The sequence below is a fragment of the Lagenorhynchus albirostris genome, chromosome 6 (genome assembly GCF_949774975.1).
Source record: "Lagenorhynchus albirostris chromosome 6, mLagAlb1.1, whole genome shotgun sequence".
Lineage (NCBI taxonomy): Eukaryota > Metazoa > Chordata > Mammalia > Artiodactyla > Delphinidae > Lagenorhynchus > Lagenorhynchus albirostris.
The window spans coordinates 84,797,926-84,821,101 of record NC_083100.1 but is presented as its reverse complement, the minus strand read 5'-3'; the positions used below and the strand labels follow the sequence as shown (position 1 = coordinate 84,821,101).

The 23,176-nt window shown below is 37.9% G+C and overlaps 1 long non-coding RNA gene across 1 annotated transcript; it reads left to right on the top strand.

Annotated features, from left to right (window-relative positions):
* The first annotated feature begins 7,646 nt into the window (after positions 1 to 7,646).
* On the top strand, positions 7,647 to 22,445 carry LOC132521846 (uncharacterized). The gene is made up of 4 exons (XR_009540971.1): positions 7,647 to 7,731; positions 19,211 to 19,509; positions 20,155 to 20,252; positions 22,396 to 22,445. It is a non-coding gene; the product is annotated as an uncharacterized LOC132521846 (long non-coding RNA).
* The last annotated feature ends 731 nt before the right edge of the window (positions 22,446 to 23,176 follow it).

The window sequence follows — 23,176 nt, the reverse complement described above, 5'->3', positions numbered from 1 at the left end:
GTAATTAAGTACATGGAATATGGCTACTGCTAGCCTCTTCCTTCCCTCTTAGTTCCTAGGAATATCTTCAATTCTGGACAGGCACTCTCACACAAAATATTCTGAATTAATATCCAGATATAATGTATAAAACACACCAATCCAGTAATTTCATATGGAAGCCAAGCACCTTATGCTACCAAAATTCTTACCTGGCGATGTCGATGTCCTTCGCTTCGCCTCGTGATGCATATGTTCAAAGGAGTGGGAGAATGAGACAAGTTGGTTCCTTTCTCAGAACAATGTAATTTTATTCTCTATTACTGTTGTCTTCCTCATCATCCTTGGTTTTTCCTTTACTTGTCTACTTTAGCTGAATCCAGAAAGGCTTCTTCTCAGTCAAATCTCAGCTTTTCCCTCAAACTCTCTTCCCCTGATATCCTTTCAATCCCACCTCTCTCTGGTATTTATTTATTTTCCTTTATTATTTTGGCCCCTCAACATTTAACTATAAAGTTTTTCAAACTTATAAAGATAAGTTTAAAGGACTATAGTGTGAACACCCACCACCTAGATACTATAATGATGCTCTGTTTGCTTGATCTGTTCAGCTATCCACCTTGATTTTTGATGCACTTCAAGGAACATTCCAGCCATCAGTATACTTCATCCTTAAACACTACAGCACACATGGCATTACTAGAATTTATATCTAGTATATCTTTTCACATATTTTGGTGATAAAATTTACATACAGTGAAAGGCACACATCTTAAGTGTACCATTTGATGAGTTCTGACAAATGCATACACCTGTGTCACCCAAACAAGAGAGTTTTTTCTTTAAAGAGCAAAGCTGATCTCATTATTCATTAAGCCTGACCTCAGTTCCATTTTTGAGTTAATTCAGCACAACATATTCTGCTGTAGTGACTCATACAGCTGGAACCATTTGAGGAGCTGTTTTAGAAACATAGATTCCTATATTTAGACCCTGATTCAGGAAGCCCAAAGTAGGGCCCAGAAATCTATGATTCTTAAATACTCACCAGGTAATTATGATAAGTAGTTAAGTTTGGAAACGTCTGTCCTAAGGTGATATGCCCCAAACTTGCATGATAACACTCATCCAGGGTGTGCTTGTTAAGTGTACAGATCACTAGACCTCTCCCCTGGAAATTCTGATTCAGTAGGTGTGGTTAGGACGCAGAATTTGTGTTGTCATTTGCATTGTTGTTTTCTACTAGCCGTTCATTCTCTCATTTATTAAACACATATGTGCTGAGTGCCTATTGTGTGTCAGGCATCTGGACAATTATGAACTTTGGGCAAGTGAGGAAATCACTCTATAAAACATTAAAATGATGTCAAGGTTGGAGATAAAATATGACTTGGAAGTATTGTGTAGTAACTTTAATCACCACCACCTTCACAGCACCTCCTCTCCCTCCTGCAAATGCTGCTACAGTCAGATGAATGATGTAGACAGGGCATCAGAGAAGGGAAGTCTTATCCCGAATTGTTCATCACCCAGCCTCCAGCCAGAAGACTGAGTTAGGAGAAAGGTGTTCTACTGTCAGGTTCCAGAAGCATAATCCTGGAACCTCTTGGCCATATCTTACAGCCTCAATATTTGCAGACTTTTTGAAGGGTCTTGGGGCCAAATAAATTCATGAGCTGTATAACCTCTTGAAACCCTGAAAAAAATCTGTAACGTTTTTCTAGTTACCTCGCCATGCAGTTGGCATTTAATATAGCAATTTCCATGGTCTCTTTAAGGCTCTTGCCTCCCATCATCTTAATCTAAGCCCATGAAATGGGCAAGATGGAACTAGGACCCCAAAGCACTGCACCAATGGTAGCTTCAGGCCAGTCACTGTCATTCAGATTTACTGAAATGATAGATGATTGTGCAGAAAAGTAGCAAGATACCCCTTTGTTCTATGTTAGGGCTGCCTCCTCTGTGGGGAATGCAGAAGGCTGTGTCAAGCCTCCCAGCACCTCTATGTGTTCACCAACCCAGACGCTCTGGTATTTTTCCCACATTAAGCAGAATGATGGGAGTTATAAGGTGGCTATATCTGAACTACTATGGGAGTACAGAAGGGGAGATTTTACAATTATCTGAGATTTAAAGCACTTACGGTGGAGGTGATACTGGGTAGAAGAATGATCTAGCAGAAGGGACAGGCATGGACAAAGGCATCCTTGCAGGGAAGTATGTGACATGCTTGGGTTTTGATTGGAGTGTACTGGGTGTGAGAAGGATCAATGAGTAGAGGGGCTGGAAATGTATATTTGGGCCTGATTATAGCAGGCTTTGCATTTTAAGGCTAAGGGTTTAGGCTTTATTTTATGGGTGTGTTATAATCAAAGCTGCACTATAGCTAAATTACTTTGGCAGTAGCTTGAAGGATAAGAGGCAACATGGACTTAAGACTCAGAAGACTAAATCTGTGTGCTCTACATGCCATGTATCAGCTGAGTGAACTGGAGTAGGTCCGCAAACCTTTCCTCACTAGTTTCCTCATTTCTAAAATGAGTATGGTGATACTTATCCTGCAGGGCTCTGACATAATAGATTGGAGATAATAGATTTAAAATACCAGTACCAAGCTTGATGAATATAGGCACTCAGAAAGTGCTCACAGGAAAAAAGGCAACCCTGAAGGGGGTTTCTTAACAGTTTGAGTTAAAAAACATGAGAATAAAGGAGAGGAAATGAAGAAAAGGAAAGGACCATGAAAGTAATGTAAAAGAAGAACCTCTAGATCTTTCAAAAATGTGGAAAAGGAAAAATAAAAGATGACTGATATGTTGACAATTGGTGATTGCAAGGATGGTGCCACATCAGAAGTCAAAGTGATGAAGAAGGGAGGCTATTTAATAACTCCAGTAAGAATCACACATGACATAGAATTTAGTTCTTCAACTAGTTATTTCTGGAATAATATCCAATGTAATAGCAGCTAAGGAATAAATAACACTTAATTGCCATATAACTCTTCATGGTAGGTATTGATACTACATTAGGTATTATAGATTACCCCTATTTAAAAAACTAAAAAACTGAGGTACAGACAGACTAATTATCTGAGGTCCTACAACAGCTAAGTATCTGAATCAAGCATTAATCCTAGGCACTCTGGCTCCAGAATTAGGGAACATAATCTCTATGTTACACCAAAGAGGATTGAAATCCTAGAAGAATTTCTAGATAACTCAGCTTTGCTGAAGGACTGGTCAGACCTGGCTGGTCTGTTTTGGAGAACTATGAAGATAAAGCATGCCAATGGCTTCCCACTGAAACAGATACAAATTTTAGTCAACAAACTAAGATGCTTATTTTTATTTTCCTTAAATAAATTCAAATCCAACAAAGCTCCTATTCTACCATGGGTTTTAGGTAAAGCCAAAATTTGGGGGGACTCCTCCAACCATTAGTCATTATATTATATGTTGCTGAGGCTATATACAGTATGTACTGTTGAGGCTCCATGTGTATCAGCCTACACACGCACCCTCAGGTCTAGTGTCTCTGCAGCTCCCAGGGCCCCTAGAGGCAGTTGGAGTTTCTGGGAGACCAAACACCATGGCCAGTGTCTTTCCTTGCATCACATCCCTTCCATAACATGTTACCCATCCACAGTACTATGCTACAGTGCCTGATACTCCTCATCTTGCCTCAGTCCAGGGAAGTCTCTTCTCTTCCTTATTTGCTGCTTCATTTGGAGGAATTCTTCTCCTTATCCTCCCTCAACATGACACCCACCAAAGACAATTTTTCAATGAATTTTGGGTTTTGCAAATAAGACAATAATGCCTCCATTTTAGAGCTGCAGAAATACAGTTAGGAGCAACATATAACAAGTAAAAGATTGAATCAATAATTTAAAGCCTTCCTACAAAGAAAATCCCAAACCCAAGTGGCTTCACTAATAAATTCTACCAAACATTTAATAAGATGTAGTACCATTCTTCATGAACCTTTCAATAAATTAGAATAGGAGAGAACACTTCCCAATTCATTCTAAGAGGCCAGTATTACTCTGACACAAAAACTAGACAAAGATATCACAAGTAAACTACAGAACAATATAGATGAAAAACTCATCAATAAAATACTAGCAAACCATATTCAGTAACATATAAAAAGGATAGTACACCAGGAACAAGTGGGATTTATACCAGGAATACAAAGTTGGCTTAACATCTGAAAATCAATAATAGAATACACAATGTCAATCGAATAAAGGACAAAAACTATGTGATCATCTCAATAGATGCAGACAAAGCATTTGACAAAGTCCAACACTTTGTCATGATAAAAGCACTTAATAAACTAGACATCCAAGGGATCTTCCCTAACTTGATGAAGGACATTGATGAAAAATACCTCGCTACATCATTCTTAAGGGTGAAAGGCTAAATGCTTTCTCCCTAAGATCAAGAACAAGACAAAGATGTTACTCTTGACACTTATATTTAACATTTTACTGGAAGTTCTAGCAAGGGTAATTAAGCAAGAAAAAGAAATAAAAGACATCCTGATTGGAAAAGAAAAATTAAAACTATCTGTATTTGCAGAAGTAATTATCTTCAATATAGAAAATCCTAAAGAATCCACTGAAATATTCAGAGCAAATAAATGAGTTAAGCTAGGGTTCAGGGTACAAGACCAAAATACAAAATTCTGTTGTATTTTATACAATAGCAATGAACAATCTGAAAACCAAATTAAGAAAAAAATCCAAGAAAAAATAAAATACTTAGAAATAAATTTAGCAAATGAAGTACAAAATTTATACTCTTAAAACTAAACAAATATTTTTGAAAGAAATTAAGAATCGTTTAAATAAGTGGGAAGACATCTGATGTTCATGGATCAGAAAATGTCATATCGTTAAGATGGCAATACTCCCCAAATTGATCTACAGATTCAACACAATCTTTCTCAGAATCCCAATTGTTTTGTTTTTTTTTTTACAAACTGGTGCTAAAATTCATTCAAGGGACCCAGAATAGTCAAACCAATCTTGGAAAAGAAGAACAAAGTTGAAGGACTCACACATCCTGTTTTAAAAACTTACTACATGAGGTGGATGGACCTAGAGTCTGTCATACAGACTGAAGTAAGTCAGAAAGAGAAAAACAAATACCGTATGCTAACACATATATATGGAATCTAAAAAAAACGATATTGATGAAGCGAGTGGCAGGGCAGGAATAAAGATGCAGATGTAGAGAACAGACTTGAGGATACAGGGAGGGAAGGGGAAGCTGGGACGAAGTGAGAGAGTAGCATTGACAGACATACACTACCAAATGTAAAATAGATGGCTAATGGGAAGCTGCTGCATAGCACAGGGAGATCAGCTCGATGCTTTGTGATGAGGGGTGGGATAGGGAGTGTGGGAGGGAGGCTCAAGAGGGAGGGGATATGGGGATATATGTATATATAATAGCTGATTCAATTTGTTTTACAGCAAAAACTAACACAACATTGTAAAGCAATTATACTCCAATAAAGATGTGAAAAAAAAAACTTACTACAAAGCTACATTAATCAAGACCATTTGGTACTGGCATAAGGACAAACATAAAGCTAAATGGAACAGAATTGAAATTCTGTATATAAACCTACAGGAAAAAGGGGGAGGGAAAAACACAAATTTCTATCTTGAAAGAAATAATTCTATATATTATCTGTCATGCCATGATTTTTTCATGATTCCCTATGGAATCATTTTGGAATGAATATAATCAATGAGAATAAATATTTTCCACTTGACATTTGGCAACTGAATAATTTTGTTGCTGCAGAGAAAACAATCAGTATTTCTCTTCTCCGCTTCACTACATTATTCCCTATTCACCTCCCTCACCCCTGACCCCACCATCAGCCACCTACCTGGTGAACTTTCTGGAAAGGATGAGCATTGGCTGATTTAAATACACACTGAGGTATAAACTATTCATATCCCAGATTTGCCTGAAGCTCAAAAGTCCTTGGAGGTTTAATGAGCCAGAGAATCCAGAAAGAATTTCTGCAACCTCTGAATATAGACCCAGTCAAGTCATCATGTTACCTAAGATTAGATTTTAGATCATGGCAGGTGATTTGGTGAAAGAAACTACCTAAACTCTGATAATAAAGTATGGTTCAGTCATTAAAGTTACTATAAAGTAGCAAGTGTTATAAAAATTGTGTCTTGAACCAGAACCAGAGATTAATATTTTAGGAGAGTTGGGAGTATTTTAAGAAGAAGTGAGGGACATTCTGAGGTATCAACTTTGAGAAAGTATTAAAAAAGGAAAAATGTTCTTTTTAAGAAATTGTAAGTAGGAAAATGAGGTGGATTTCTGCTGCTTCAGAAGGGGCAGGGAGGGGACAAAACAAAACGAATAATTAATCTTACAATATATGAGACTGAAGAAAATTAAAGTAAAATGAATACGAGTGACTTGAGTTTGTTTTGGAATAGAGACCCTATTTAATAATGAGGCAACTGCCCAGACTGAAAAGAAATGTTTTGGGAGGGATGAAGAAAAGTTTATAAAGGCCACATTTATTGAGCTCTTAAAATATGATCCTGTTGGAGTGATTTTCAGAAGTTATGATTATTAAAACTACTTACTATTTCTCTTCATTTTTACCCTGCCAAATCCTAGCAGTTAAAGAGTATACAAGTTAAACTATTGTAACAGAATTGAGAGAATCCACAAAACTTCATTAAATGTCCCCAAAAAACACACTGAATCTACAAAAATCAATTTTGCCTACCTTTCAAATGTTACTTTCATCTTGAAGTGGCTGTAAACTATATAGAGTTATAATGAAAAGAAAAGCTGATAAGTTGTAAATGTTCTGAAGATATTATGATATTCCTCTCCAATAAGAAACTATTTCCCACCATGGCCCTCCCTCCCCCCAGTATTCTAGCAAATACAGATGATAGGTGCTAGAAAATCTCAATAAAAACATAATTTAAATATCTAATCATAATTCTTAAAAAAAATCCGAATCAGAAAAGTTTCTTCCTCTAAATTAAAAATACAAGCAGATGAATTTCAGATTTTGGATATTAACATTAAAGAGAATATACAAACTTGGTGGTAAGAGTTGGGGAAAAAAGAACAAAAGTCAGGACAGAGATGCAGTGCCACTGTAAATACACTGATAGACTAACAATTAAAAACTTAATGTAAGGAAATTGCCTACACACTTTTACAGAAGAAGGTTAATCTAAAATGATACCGGTCCTGAAAAGGTTAGCTGTCACATTCAGTAGCAGGGGCATCCAGTGGTCACTGGCTACCTAAGGGGAGAAGTTGGTAAATTACTTTCTCCAGTTCACATACTCTCCAGAAAGATCAGCTCTTTGGTGTCTTTGGCTGGCCTGCATTAGGATGGCTTCCCATTCCCTGGAAGGTTTTGTTAACCTAGCTAGCAGCAGGTCCTGATTGGTCATGGGAGAATCTGGGCTAAATGGTATACATTTTGGATGATGTAAAAGTAAATTAGAGAATAGGGCAAGTTATTACACCAGAGAACATGGGGCAATGGGGAATAATAAAAATCAGGCTACTCTAATTTCCTCTGAACAACTAAATATATACAGGTCATTATTTCCTGTAATCCACAGGCCTCCCAGTGCAAGTCCTGGCCCTGCCTTCAAGTCTCCGAGACAAAAACAACAAAACGCAGTGTGGAGAGAAATGAAAAAAGCTGTGATGCTATTTAAAGAATGGAGTAAGTACGCTTTTCAGACGCTGGATTTCTTCTCCTACTGGAATGTTAAATTAGACAACCAACAAGGAAAACTCACCTTATTTGAAAAATTCAGTTGTTTCCCTAACAGTAATTTCCATTTGTATTCCCTGCAGTCTGTTCCTGTACATCGCTGGTGTGGCTGAGCCACATTTTAACTTTTCTTTGCCAAGGCTAGATCATAAAGGGAATCCCAGTTTCTTCTTGAATGGGGTTTAGTCTATACTTAACATTATTTCTCTGGAGACTGAGCTTAGTTCTTAATTTTAAGTCTATGCCCAAATTGGTCTATTTTCTCAGGACACACACCATGCCACTTTTATAGGAATGAGGGAGTCTCTTTCCCAGTCTTAGGTAGGTCTGTACATCCCTCCCAGTACATGAGGCCTTCTAGGCAACCAGAAGAGGCTACTTACAGGCTCCTGGCATCTTGTGTATTGGTAAGAGAATGACTGAGAAAGATGAAGCCTTTACCAGTGCTTTTGTTTGCATGGACCCCTTATATCTAAACCACCTGATGGGCTTATTAAAGATGTTGATTCTTAGGCATCTAATCAAACCTGCTGAGGGGGAGGGAACCCAGGAACCATTTTAACTAAGGACCCCAGGTGGTTCTTATAATAAATACTAAAGTTTGAAACCCACTGCTAGCCATTCTTTACATTTTCACAAAATGTATCCAAAGGGACCGCCAGGAACCTTCGCTATCACAGCTGTATCTGGAGGCAGCTACAACCAAATTCGTCATGGCAGTGCCAAGTTTCTGTGCTATAATATTGTGGAGTTTAGGATTTTTTCCCATGATACTAAATTCTTGTACTACTAAGTCAGTTTATAATAGATTCTTACTACATTTTCACACGTCCTTATTGTTTCCCCCAAGCATAATCCACGAAGTTTTCTCACGTGGGGATTCTTGGCTCCTGGGCAGCTAGACTAGGATAGAGGGGCTACTGAGCGATGGTAGAGAGCTCTCACTCTGGCCCGCAGATACTAAAATTTCACTGGGTCCCAGCAAGTCTGTCTGGGAAGACTGGAGACTATTTGGTGCTGGCAAAGCTTGAGCTGAGAACCTAGGAGGCTGGCAGTGTGTATCCAGGAGTTCAGCTTAAGGGATGGGAGCTGTAACTGAAAAAGGCAAAGGGAGTAGTCTGGCTAAGAAAATGGCAGATCCAGTCATCTAATGTATAGTAGTCCCTCCTTATGCAAGGTTTTGCTTTCTGTCATTTTAGTTACCCAGTTTGAAAATATTAAATGGAAAATTCCAGAAAGAAACCATTCATAGTGTTAAATTGTGGCATTTTCTGAGTAGCGTGGTGAAATCTGGAGCCCTCCTGCTCTGTCCACTCAGGAAGTGAATCATCCCTTGGTCCAGCATATTCCCCATTAGTCACTTGGTAGCCGTCTTCGTTATCAGGTCAGCCTTTTTGGTATCACAGTGCTTGTTTTCAAGTCACCCTTATTTTAGTCAGTATTGGTCTCAGAGTGCAAAGCAGTGATGCTGGCAACTAGTATATGCCAAAGAGGAGCCGTAAAGTGTTTCCTTTAAGCAAAAAGGTGAAAGTTCTTGACCTAACAAAGAAAGAAAAAGAATGGTGTGCTGAGGTTGCTAAGATCTGTGGAATGAACAGATCTTCTATCCACGAACTTATGAAGAGAGAAAAATAAATTCGAACTAGTTTTGCTGTTGCACCCCAAACTGCAAAAGTTATGGCCACAGTGTGGGCTAAGTGCTTAGTTAAAATGGAAAAGGCATTAAATTTGTACAATAAGCTATTTTGAGAGAGGGAGACCACATTCACATAACTTTTGTTACCGTATATTTTTATAATCGTTCTATTTTATTATTAGTTATTGTTAATCTCTTACTCTGCCAAATTTATAAATTAACTTTATCATAAGGATGTATGTATAGGAAAAAACATAGTATAAATAAGATTTGGTACTATCAGTGGTTTCAGACATCCAATGGGGGTCTTGGAATAAGGGGACAGTACCTTATGTCTAAACATGAATTTCTTTACTATCAAATATTCAGATAAATACATAACGTGTCCCATTTTACCTGGAATAGTTCTGGCTTAGGCCTCTTGTCCCAGTTCAATCATTAATTGTTCCGTTTTCACTCTCAAAGGTGTTCAGTTTGGATAAAAATGGTATGCATATATGACAATATCTAATCCTCCCATTACCGTTGCTAGTCTTAAAAGGAGGCCACATATTCAAATTCTATTATTAAAAGATTACCAAGCCCCTTTCAAGCTTTATCATTACATAGGCTTAGAGCAAGTTTTAGTAAGGTAAGAGAAATAACGGGTCCGTTGTTACTAGTGGAGTGGGGTAGGGGCAGCATCCAAGAGAACCGTGTTAAATCGGAAGATTGGGAACAAGTTTGTGTCTGATTCTACCAAAGACTCCATTACTTCTGAGAGTTATTTTTTCTTTAAAAAAAACTATTTTCGTAATCCAGAGCACACAAAATGTTTAGAAATTTTCTTTTTATTAAACCATTGAATACTTGTTTTTATAATTTTTCTTGATTATTAAATAATAATATTGAATATTAAATAATAACATTTGAAAATCTCACTTTTACTCTGATGTATCTCATATTAATATATCTAGTAACATTTTCCAGCTTTATTCCCCCCATCATCTTTGGTAAGAGCCTAAATATTATTAATGACATACTAGAGAAAAAATAAATCCCTCCTTTCCAGGAGATGGGATTATTCTAGAATCATAGAACATTGGACATCACTGTTTAAAGAAAGATATAGGTTCTATTAGATCTGAGAGGCAGAGAAGAAGTTAAGCAAAATAGAGGGTTAATATTTAGTATTTTGAAATTTGGGGGGTGGGTAGGGGAGGGAAAGATACTTTCGTAGAACTGAGTTCTGTTGTCACTGCCAGAAAATGTTTCTGAGAAAATAAACATATACACCCCCTCCAAAAAAAAAGTGAGAACAGGATTTTGTTTCCCCTTCTTAATTTGCTGTTTGTTTCTAAAAAAAGCCACCCCTACATAGGTCACTTGGAATTCATTTTGTCTACATCCTGGACAGCACGTAGGGAGACAAAAAAAAAAACGCCTGGGATCGGAAAGAGGAATGTGGTAGGGCATGGGAATTGCAATGTCGTGGTGCTCACCAGAGCATACTTTGGCTTGTCTTAAAACAAGCAAGCACCGTTGGACCTTTGGAATACGAGCAAATTAGTCCCGCTATCAAGCTACCTATCAGAGGCTGGCTGCCTGAGAAAAAGTGTGTGGGTCTGGAGCTGCAGCCCAAGGCGTCGGCAGGCCCTCTGTCAGCCCTGCATGCCTTCTGACTTGCAGTACTGTTCAGCGACCTCTGCCCCTATCCAGTGTACTGTTACCGTTCGTTTCAATAATTAAACAGTTTGGGGATGGCCAGACTTTTGTGTTGTCAAGAGAACATCAGGGCAGTGGCTTTTTTCTTAATGCTGAAATCAGGAGTGTTTGGGTTTAATTATATTAGCTAGTGCCTGTTCATTAATTTTCCCAATCACAGGGAGACATGTTCGCTGGAAAGATTGACAATGGGTTAAGGTGCCTATTAAGGCAGGGCATTTCAAAGGAGAGGAATCCGAACTCTGACAAAATCAGATGTCTGAAATTTCACTCAAGCTCCCTGGGTTCTGATGGCAGCTTTACTCCTCGAAATAAGACAGCTTCTCTCCCATCTGGAATCCCACGTCGCTCAGGGAACTAGACTCAGCCATTGGATGCCAGCCCCAAATATGCTGAGTTCTTAATGCCAGAAAAATAAACTGCTCCCTTCAAACTTCAAGTAATTGGTTGATGTACCACTTTGGAAAAGTCTCTTACATTCTCACTTACTATTACTCAGTGAAGCTTTCCCACCTCCCCGCGTCAAGAAAAAAAGCAATATAATGTACTTAGTGAAACCATCAAATTTGCCATTTTTGCTGCTTTAGCAAAAATGTTAATACTTCAACTTTTTGTTAGGGGTGTCTTGGAAATTTTGCTTATTTTTTTCCCTTTGGAGAGTTTAATGTGTACCTTAATGCCCCCTTTCATTATCGGCCTGGCCTTCTTCCCAGCTCTTCCCTGCTGACTCCAAACCTATCCTGGTTATTTTGTGGCGGTAGCTGGCTCTTGGTCATTCAGACATGTTTGTGGCTTATAAGTGTATCAAATTAGATGCTACAGTCTCCTAGGTCTCCTCCCTGTACCCTGACAAAATTTGTCTTGCTCACAAATCTTCACTGGCCTCCCTATACTTTTTTTCATCATCTGTTTCCTTGGTGAGCCCAAGAAATGCCCCAGCCTGTCTCTACTCACAAGGAAAATGGTCAAATCGTAATAACTCAAAGGTGTCCTACTAACCCTTCTTAACCCTTGAGGATACAGATCATCAATGAATAGGCTTGATGTTAAAGCTTGCAGCCAGTCGTGTTGATTATACGGAAGCTCTAGAGAGTGAAGCAATGACTGTAATAACCCTACGTTTCTTTCGTGACTAGCTGAAAATTCCAATAGGAATGATCATTAGAATCTGTGTAATATTTCTCATATTTAGTTCTGAAGGATTTTATTTTAGTTTGGCTCTAACTCCTATGGGCTCTTGAGAGCTATGCAACATAGCATTAAGAATATGGATTTTGGAGCAAGGTAACCTAGGCTCAAATCCCAATCCTGTTTCTTTTTATCTGTAAGACTTTGCCAAGTTACTTAAGGTCTATCACCATTTTCTCACTTGTAAAATGGGCTCGATAATAGTATCTATCTTAGAACATTGTTGGAAGAATTAAATGAATAATACATCTATAGAACCGTGTCTGTCACAAGGTAATACATAAATGCCATTTCTTAGCAGCATGAGCTGATATCTATTACAGCAGCTAAGACTCTGACTTGTAAATTTTATTTGTATGCTTTTATTCCTTTGTAAACTCTTTAAGAATAAAGACTTGAGTTCTTTTCATCGTTGTGTCCTTAGTGTAGTATCACAGTGCCTTGTACAAAGTTACTCATTAAACACTTGTCACATGGATGAATGGATGGACAGATGGAAGTATGGATATCTAGCATTGGGGTTGGTCCCAAGCCATAATTTTAAGGTCATGAGGGGTGTCTCTAGTGATATCTCCTTTCTATCATTTCCTTCATCTGTTCAGGTCGTGTTTCCTTTCCAAGCTTGGACGTGCCCTGAGCCTTGTTTTTCCTCCACTTTCCTATCATAGTTGTCCTCTCTTCAGTCCTTCTAAGTGACTAATTATCTAGTTTGACCAGTAAATGAAAGGGGCTTTATGTGCCATGACTTTAAGATAGCTTGTATATATTAACAGATAATTTTTTTCTCACTGCTTCATTCCAAGGAAGTGACTAATATGGGAATTTCAATAAGGCTATTAGAGAAAGTATTTTCTGTAGGATGCTTTTGGACTTTTAAAAGTCATACCCTATAAATATCTGCCTTCTGTACCTGGGGCTAAAGCTGACCCTGAATGGTACTTTGTTCCAATTTAGGAATGGCTAAATAAATTCATATTGGTTGAAAAGGAAGGGGGTGAATATTGAAAGACTAAGAGGCCACCAAGAAGCCCCTGTGGCATAGGCTGAGTTATAGTTTAGCAAGAGGTTTAACACATGTAGTTTAGCCTCCCCCCAACCCCCGGGGGAAGTGAAGCTGGACTGTCAACATGAAATATTAAAGCCTCATATTTTCCAGGTGTACACAAGCCAAATCTTGCAATGATGTTGGCGACTTCTCAGAGTTTCAAAATAATGGAGATATTTTCAAGTGAATGATTCTCTGGCTTCCTTACAAATATCCTTTATTTCTACTTATTCGTTCAAACTTTATATTTCAACACAGGTGAAAGGTCAAAGTGGAACTCAGACAAGTGTCACACATCTTGCTGTGGCAACAGGTATATAAGGAAGACTTCCTAAAACTGAAAATATTATGCATGAAACAAGAATTGAATAAAAACTGAAATTTAATATTCACACTGTTGAGGCATTTATTAGCCAGGTTGGGAATATGTCATTACCAGTTTTCCAAATGCCTGGATAATGGTTACAAAGAGCATGTTTAGAGTCTGTTGAAAGGGTCCTCAAATACCAGGGGGAAGAGGGATACTGCTGGCATCACCTTTTCACTACAAGCAACTCCCACTCATTGTGAATGCCCTGAAAGAAGTTTGTAAAAGAAGATTCAGAGGGGAAAAGGGAAGGGGACCTGGGCTTGCTCATGGTGAAAGGGCAAGGACTGAAGGGGAAGGGGAACCCGCATAGGAGGTGAAAAAGGAACAGTCATAGAGGAGAAGGGAAGATCCAGGAATTTAATCCTACAGATGCAAGGGAGAGAAATAATGATCACCAGAAAGTATTACCTGCAGAAAGATGAAGCAGTGTGAGAAATGAGGAACAGAGAGAAGATAAATTTATTATTTACCTAATGTACTCTGAGCAAAGTTGGCCATGTTCTATCACACCACAAATCCTCTAATGTGGATATTTTGGGTCCCCATTTCATAAAAGAATAAGTTGAGGTTCACTGAAGTAAAGCCACATGACTCATGTCAGTGCTAAGTAAAAACTTAGATTCCAAGATTCCAATGCATATTATCTGGCCCCATCTAAATATTTTTTGTACTTTGTGCACTTTTTTCTGGACTTTCTGCCTCTCAGGAAGGGCCTATGATTTGTTTCTTAGCTTCCTAGATAAAGGTGGAAACTCCAGCAGGTGTAGCATGATATGGTGAAGAGAAAGCTGTTGTGGGAACGATGGATCCTTTGGTTCTAGTAGAAGCTTTGTCATTAACTAGCTACCTGCTTTTAACCACTAGTCTAGGCTTCTTTCTTCCTCATCTGTGAAATGAGGGGCTGGGGACTCAATGTTGTTTTAAGGTAGCTTTTGGATTCAGTATTCTGTGTTTCAATTAAGTTAAATGGAAGTGAACATAACTAGACAAGGGCTGGGCTTCTAGAAATAATACATTAGAGTACTCATTAGCAAGTCAATGTTGTTAGGGTCATTAAAAGAAATACTTCAAATTAAAATTCCATTTAGAATATCATGTTGGTAGATGCAAAATAAATTATATGAGAATATTGAACAAATATGAATTTCAGAAGACATATTTCAAAACTTTTTGGAAAGCATTTGAAGGGAAGAAAGCAGGGAAGTCGGTAGGAGAAAGGTTGATTCAAATTTTCCCCCCTTTGGGGAAACAGCTGCACTACTGATGTTCCCTTCCTTGTACCAGAATTGTGTTCTTATTTCAGAGTATGGAACCACTTGTAGCATTTTTTCCCTACTCTTAATAGTTCCAGCGAGTAGATTATAACCCTCACTAGGTCATTCCATATTCTTTGTTTATTTTATAACTTGCTCTAAGTGCCTTAAATATTAATGATTAATCTAATCTATCTTTGTATTCCATTCAGAGACAGCTAAACTATATTAATACAAGTTATAATCTCATTCTGCCTAATCATCAGATCTTAAATTTCTAATATACTTTATACATTTCTAAGCTATTTTCTATATAGAAAAACCTCTCTAGATCCTTTATGCAATAGGGGTGGTATGAATAAATAGATTAAATTAAAACTACATTATGAAATTTGATTTTCGCACAGTCTTATGAAGAAGATAAAGCAGATTTTATTATTTTCATTTATAGATGATGAATCTGAGACACATAGAGGTTAACACACTTGCCCATGCTTTCCCAGTTAATTAGTGACAAGAAGAGTCTGGAACCCAGGTCCTCTAATTCCAGTTCACACTTTACTCCCTTGATGATGGCCTGATTAATATTCTGTATTACACTCTAGTTAGTCTTGGGGACATCACAAAACAGAAATATCAGACTTTGGAGAAGTGGGATAGAAGATGGAAAATAGGATGAAAACAGCTTGCTCCAGTGCCAATGTGAACTTCACTACTTAGGAGTTGTTTGGCTTTGGGCCAAACTTACTCAACAACTCTGAACTTTCTCTTCACTTGTAAAATGTGAATGATTACATATAACTTGAAAGGCTGTTGTCCAAAAGAAATAAGATTTTCTCTTTGAAACTAATTTTTAAATGATATACTTTATATACATCACCTATATTATTGTGACTGTTAAGCCAAGTCTTTAATTATCCTTATTTGTCATATAACAGAGAAAACGTAATTTAAGTAATTCCAAATTTATTCACTTTTAGTTTTTATACAGTTTGTTCTCCGTAATTAGAAATATAACATCGTCTTATTATTAGAAGGAAATAAACATTTAAAAATGAATCTGATCTTTCTATTCCTAGATCTTTCCTTTTTTCTATCCTTACAGAGAATAGATAGCACACTTCTTTGATCAGTGGTTCTTAAAGTGTGGTCCCCAATCAGCAGAATCGGTACCACCTGGGAATTTGAAAGAACAGATACAGATTCCAGGGTCTCTCCCCAGACCTACTGAATCAGAATCTCTTGGGTTGAGGTCCAGTTATCTGTGTTTTAAAAAGCTTTCCAGTTGGTTCTGACTCATGCTAAGGTTGGAGAACCAATGCCTTAGATTAGTGTAAAGTACTATCTTAAAGTAAATCCTGCCAAATCCACAAATATTCATTGAAAGGCTACTAAAGGTAAGGTACTGGGCACACTGAGTAGAGAATTCAAATATAAAGCAGATCTCGTGATTCCTGGTTCTGACGTTTCACAGTCTGGAAACAGAAATAGGGAAGGGGAAAGGACTGTGCCACGGAATGCAAGCATTAGGTTTAAAATCCAGCTCATTCAGGTTAGAACTGGCAAATGCTTTACTTCAGAATCCAAGGATTTCCCTGTTCTGTAACATTGGAGACTTATCCCACATGCCCAAGAATAGGTTCTTGACAGGATGCGTTTCTTTCCTATCAGCATCATGGATCCGGAACATACCTCAGAGCAGTCAACTTCTCTTAATATGAGCAGGAGAGGGAGAGGGAACACAATATCTGTTCAGTCACAAGACATCTTTCAGAAGAGAGGGAAATACCTTTTGTTCTGCTCTGCTCCTTGAGCAAAGATACATTGGAGGAGGGATGGCGGAAGAAGGGGAGAGGCCACAAAAAGGCAGAAGAAATGGTGATACCACAAAGATCAGGTGAAAAACTCCCTCAGAAGTCAGCCGGCCCCATAGAAAGCCTGCACGGGTGTCTCAATAAAGTGGAGGAGAGGCTGCCACTCCCCTGAGAACATTCCCTGAATACATGTCATCAGAAAGTGGTTCAGGAACAGAGACTTCCCACTATTTTGAAGCCATAAACAATTGGGGTTATACTCTCACAATGTATATTTGTTTGGGTGTTTATTTTTATAACTTTGATAAATATACAATTAATAAGACACAGACAATAGAATTTAAAGTCTAAAAGCACGCCACTAGAATGGCTAATATTTTCTTTGCACAACCCATTGGTCTGCCCTGTTCACTTCGCTGTGGAAGTACCTAGCTCAGATTAAGGTTAAAAGGAGTTAGAGTTTGCAGTGGGAAAGGAAAGATAGGTCTGCTCACTGTATCTTCAAGCAGCAGTGATCCAGATAGACATGTAAAGGCTGCTGTTTTCAATGGTTAATATGTGTGTGAATATGCTGGATCCTCTACCTAGTAATAGAGCAAAATAAGTTTTCTCCCATCCTGATGCTTTCTCACCAGGTTCCTTGAGAATCCAGGGCAGCTTCGTCTAGTGGTGGTGTGGTCACCATGGCCTGTAAGGACAGGAATGTCTCAAAAGCAACTTAAATGTATTTGGCTGACATGTTACCCCTTTCCCCATAACTCAAACGCACAGTTCCAGAAGCAAAACAAAACAAAACGATGCAAAATTAGCCCTGTGCTTGTAGGTGCTTTGGAAAGGTGGGAGGGTGTTAAGGGGAAAGGGCTTTGAGAAACCCAAGGCAGGTTTAAAGGTAGAGCTTTAAATAGCAATTCAGTGAAGAAGAATTCAGGAAACACCAGGAATTGGAGCCAGATATGACTCATAATCATGTGAAGAAACCTCGGGTAGGTTTTAGATTAATATTTGTTTCTGTTAAATGATGTTTTCGTGTGTGTGTATGTATGTGCAGCAAGAGCAGAAATATGAAGAAGGTGGTTTTGTTGGAGGGAAAACAACAGAAGAAGTAAGTCAGGTTGATCTAGAAATAAGAGCCAGGCACCTCAGCCTGAGCTCTCAGATTCTTTAGGCCAGGAATTTAACCTATCACAGAGAGGGTATCCACACAATACTGTATTTATAATCATGAAACCCAAGTCAGAAGATCAAGAGCCTTCCCTTGGTATCTATTTTTGGACTGAATGTCCTCTCTGAGTAATGAACTGCCTAATTTACTGCCTGATACTTATCTTACTTTATGGCCAGGATCAAGACATTCAAATCCTTCTCCTTATGTCCTCCCACACGTACCTTGTGTGCACTCACCTTAATGTGACAAACATTGTCTTATTTGTTGTGACTGTGTGGCCAAGATCAGGATGACTAAATCCTTGCCTATAGCCATTTATCTCCACTGTGTGAATTGTAGGAATATATGTAGGAAAGAGAATATGCTAGAAATATATACCCTTATTAGTAATTTCAGATGGAAACCAATGCTGTATGTAGTCTATTTGCTGTGAACCAAACTTGACTATGTGTGAGCCTCAAGGATTCCTTTTGTTTGTCATTAATTAGAAGGAAGAAGACCCCAGACCCCATTAGTGTTGTGAGAGGGGAAAGCGAGATGAGATGTGGTCCGATAGACAAGCCACCCCCAAAAGAACTTTCTATATGGAAGTAACAGCTTCTAACACTGTCTCACTTCTCTCACAGGTGAAACCAAATCCCCCTGCTAACACCAGTACAGGTCTTGAGGGTGGAATGCGAGCAGGGGAAAAGGGGGCATAGACTATATCGCTTTCTATAATTTACAGTAGTTTATTTTTTTTTATTTGTATGAAAATTACCACTTTCAAAAATCAATGGGAGGGCTTCCCTGGTGGCGCAGTGTTTGAGAGTCCGCCTGCCGATGCAGGGGACGCGGGTTCGTGCCCCGGTCCGGGAAGATCCCACATGCCGCGGAGCGGCTGGGCCCGTGAGCCATGGCCGCTGAGCCTGCGCGTCCGGAGCCTGTGCTTCTCAACGGGAGAGGCCACAACAGTGAGAGGCCCGTGTACAGCAAAAAAAAAAAAAAAAAAAAAATCAATGGGAATCCTCAAGTACTAAATCTATATATTTGAGGAGTAAAGGATGAGCCAAGTTGAAGATACACTGTTACCTTCTATAATAATCTTGATTTGACAATCAGTTTTACTATCATTATTTGACCAAATATAGAAATATATTCTTCACAAAATTCAGAGAAGTATTTTGGGAGCTTTCTGGATTCTTAAGTTTTCACATTCCTGACCAACGATGCAAAAATCCTTTTTATCTCACTTTTCAATTCTGTTCTTTTAGTGGTAACTTCCTGGAATACATATTGAAAATAATTCCTATACCATAAAATCTCCATGACTAATTTGCCATGTCTGCCATTGGTGTGGAAAAAAGGAGTGGAAGTGTATATTCATGTATTTGACATTCAAGAAGAATGGGAGTAAGAAGTGAAAAGAATGAAGGAGAATAAGAAAGACCGGTGAATATTTGTGTTGTATGCAGAAAGTGAGATATGGGAGGAATATCATATGAAGAAATGGAAGATTCCCAAGGAGAGGGCAAGGTTTATGCTTCAAGATCACATGACAAGAAAGTACCAGGTAATTGATATAAAACAATTTTAATATTTTGGTGTCAAAACCCCTCAAATCTATTCACCCTTAAAAGGTACTAAAAACAAGCTCCAGCAGGAACGAGCTTGTGGCTCTTTGATGTAGGACAAATTCAGGAAAGAGCCGTTGGAGCCCTACGAGTGAGTTTTCCCAAAGGATTATAAAAGGATGCAGTGTTGAGCCAGTGCACATTCCTTCTCACGATCTCCTTTACCTTTTCCCTGCTTCCTTTCTGAAGTCGCTTGTTGTTTATGGCTGATCATTTAAGGCTTCTTCCTTTAATGGAATTCTTTAGCCTTTGACTTGCCTGTCACCACTGAGTTTTATACCTTTGTTATAAGGCAGTGAGCTTGCTCCACACACAGTCCAAATTGAGCAAAAAACCCTTCAAAAGCCCCCCAAATGATGGTATTGTTCTTTTTAACATAAACTTATAGAATGAAACAATCTGTTTCATTCCTGGTGTTAGAACAGCTGGAGTGAAATGAATAGAGGGGGCTGAGCAGTTTTGCAAAATCTTTGATAATAGAGAAGTACAAGTGTTCCCCGTCAGCAGTTGGATGATAATTTCTCTGGTATGAATGATGTAACCAAGTGGTTGTATATTACTGCCCCATTCTTTCTTGTCCCAAGACACCCTTGGAAACGCGATGCTACGTCTCAATGGGATTTTCCAGTACAAAGATTCTTTTCAAAGAACATAATTGTGGATACACACCACTCCTACAGAGGTAAGTATACTGAAGATGTGCCAAAACATTAGGGCAGAAATTCAGTTCCCATGACACACAAGCAGGAATCTAACCATTTGCTGCAATAAATACGTTTCTTGTGGACTCTGAGATTATAAAATATACACTCTCTATAAGACTCAAATTGCTTGTTTGTTTATTTTGGAATAAAACAAACTGATAGATTAAACGAGAGAGAAAAATATACAGGAATACAGAATATTTTTGTTCCACAGCTAAAATTGTATATTTCTATTGCTATCTAACATTACAAACCGCTAGGTGTGGGTAGTGATGTAAAGAGATAATTTGTTGCTTCACACTGGTTAAACTTTTACTTCCTTGACTTTCAGAGACTTTGTAAGTGAAACAAACAAAATAAACAACAGCAACAATAAAAATCTTCCAATCTAAGGTTCAGCCAAAATGACATTCAGGAGAAAAAGAGTAGTATAATAATTGGAGGCAAAATGAACATAAATAAAGAAATCATTGGGTGTCAGATTTCTGGAAAGCATGCTATATGCACAGCAGTTGAATAAACCTGCCTTTAGACATATGAAGAGCTACTATGTAGAACACAAAATGGGCATAATTTGGATAGCTCTAGATGGAAAAATTAGAAAAAATGGGTAACCCATAGAGGGGCAGATACCAGCTCAAGATAAGAAAGTACATTTTAACTACATATACTAAACAGTAGTAATGATCAGCATCATGAGAATTTTCAAACAGAGATGAAAGGACTCCCTGTCATCATTTCTGAATTTCCCAGGCTATGATATTGAAGCTATGATGGTAAGTTTATACTTGAGAAAGTTAATTCACTTAGGAGCATCATGAAGAATGAAATATAAAGATATTCTTCTGTTAAGAAGTGGGAGGTAAGGAATGGTTCCAGAGCTATAGGCTTCAGTGGATACTTGTTTTGGTCTAGCTATCATTCCCACTCTCTTTTTTAGACAAAAGTCACCCTGATTTTCAGAAAAAACTCAACTCTCCCTTATTCTTACATCATTTAGTTGAGGTTCACATCCTCCAGTTCTAGGGGAAATCTTGACATGGGTTTGCTGAATAAAATCATGACATCCATGGCCACAGTGATTGGTTGAGCCATGAGTGTGTGATTCATAACCAGCCAGTAGAGTTAAATGAGGAGTCTCTGTGCTACAGTTGAGAGGTCACAACAAAAGCCTAGTGCTTCTGGAAGCCATCTTGTCCTCATGACGGAAGAGCCTATGTGAAGATAAAGTCAGCTGAGGGTAAAGCAGAGCTGAGATGGGGGCAAAGTAAAAAGGAGTAAAAATACATGTAAGCTCTCGAAAGCAGCCATGTTAAAACTAACTCTATTATATTTATTCTTTGAGTCCTCTTCCCCTTAAATAACTATTCTTAAGGTTATGTGAGTTGGTTTTCTGTCACATGCTACCAAAGTGTTCTGATTACCACATAGATGTCCAGTGAGAAGCATTAGTGTCAAGTCCCTGGACAGTCACCAGTCACCAAGGGCCAGGAGAAAAGCAATGGAAAATTTGGTCTCCTCATGGTTTCGCCTAGGAGCTGGCCCTGAATATCATACACTATTGATCTAACCAGATTCTCTCTTCACATCATTGATTAAATCTTATTTTTTTTCTCTACCTCTGCTAAATAATTTAGTTTACTTATACCTTTTCCAAACTAATCACATCTGATTTCCTTTATTCTAGATTTCAGACCATCTTACTTTTTACAGGCCCAAATACACAGATGTAACTTTGTGGATGAAAGAAGTTGATAATTAAATTGATTGAAAATGTTTACCTGTTACTGTCTTACTGTATTCCACCATTCTCCATTTCTTTATTCTTGTATTGAGTTATTTATTATTGTTATTATTGAGTTATGTATTTGTGTTTCATTTGACTACTCTAGAAAGAGGGGATTTTTATGAATGCTTAGAAGGATATAGTATTTATATAAACATTTTATGTCTGTTTTGATATTGTATTTGTAATTTTTAAATTCTCCTTAAAATACTTTGGTCAGGTCCCTGGGAAATATTGTTTTTATTTGCAAAGGAATTTAATACAATTTGATTAGACACAATTTCTAGTACATAATGAATCCTTAAGCAGTTGTTTTTCTGTTTTATTTCTGATAGAGTGTGTCTTGCGGTGACAGAAGACAGCATGATGAGGAAGTTAAAGAAGTAAGAAAATTAGAATTTAGAATGACAGCATCTTGAGGTAGGTAAATGCTATGGGTTTCTCAATTTCTCACTTTTTAGAAAAAATTTTTTAATTGAAGTATAGTTGATTTATAGTATTGTGTTAGTTTCTGGTGTACAGCAAAGTGGTGCAGTTTTATACATATATATGTATATATATATTCTTTTTCATATTCTTTTCCATTATGGTTTATTATTCCTTGTGCTATACAGCAGGACTTTGTCATTTATTCATTCTATATTTAATAGTTTGCATCTGCTAATCCCAAATTCCTAATCCATCCCCCACCCAGCCCCCTCCCCCTTGGTAACCACAAGTCTGTTCTCTATGTCTGTGAGTCTGTTACTGTTTCATAAGTTCATAAGTAAGTTCATATTCATATTTTATATTACACATATAAGTGATATCATATGATATGTGTCTCTCTTTTTCACTTATTTCACTTGGTATGATAATCTCTGGGTCATCCATGTTGCTGCAAATGTCATTATTTCATTCATTTTTTATGGCTGCATAGTATTCCATTGTGTGTGTATGTGTGTGTGTGTGTGTGTGTGTGTGTGTGTGTGTGTGTGTATCACATCTTCTTTATCCATTCATCTGTTGATGGACACTTAGGTTGCTTCCATGTCCTGGCTTATTGTAAATAGTGCTGCAGTGAACATTGTGGTACATGACTCTTTTTGAATTATGGTTTTCTCAGGGTATATGCCC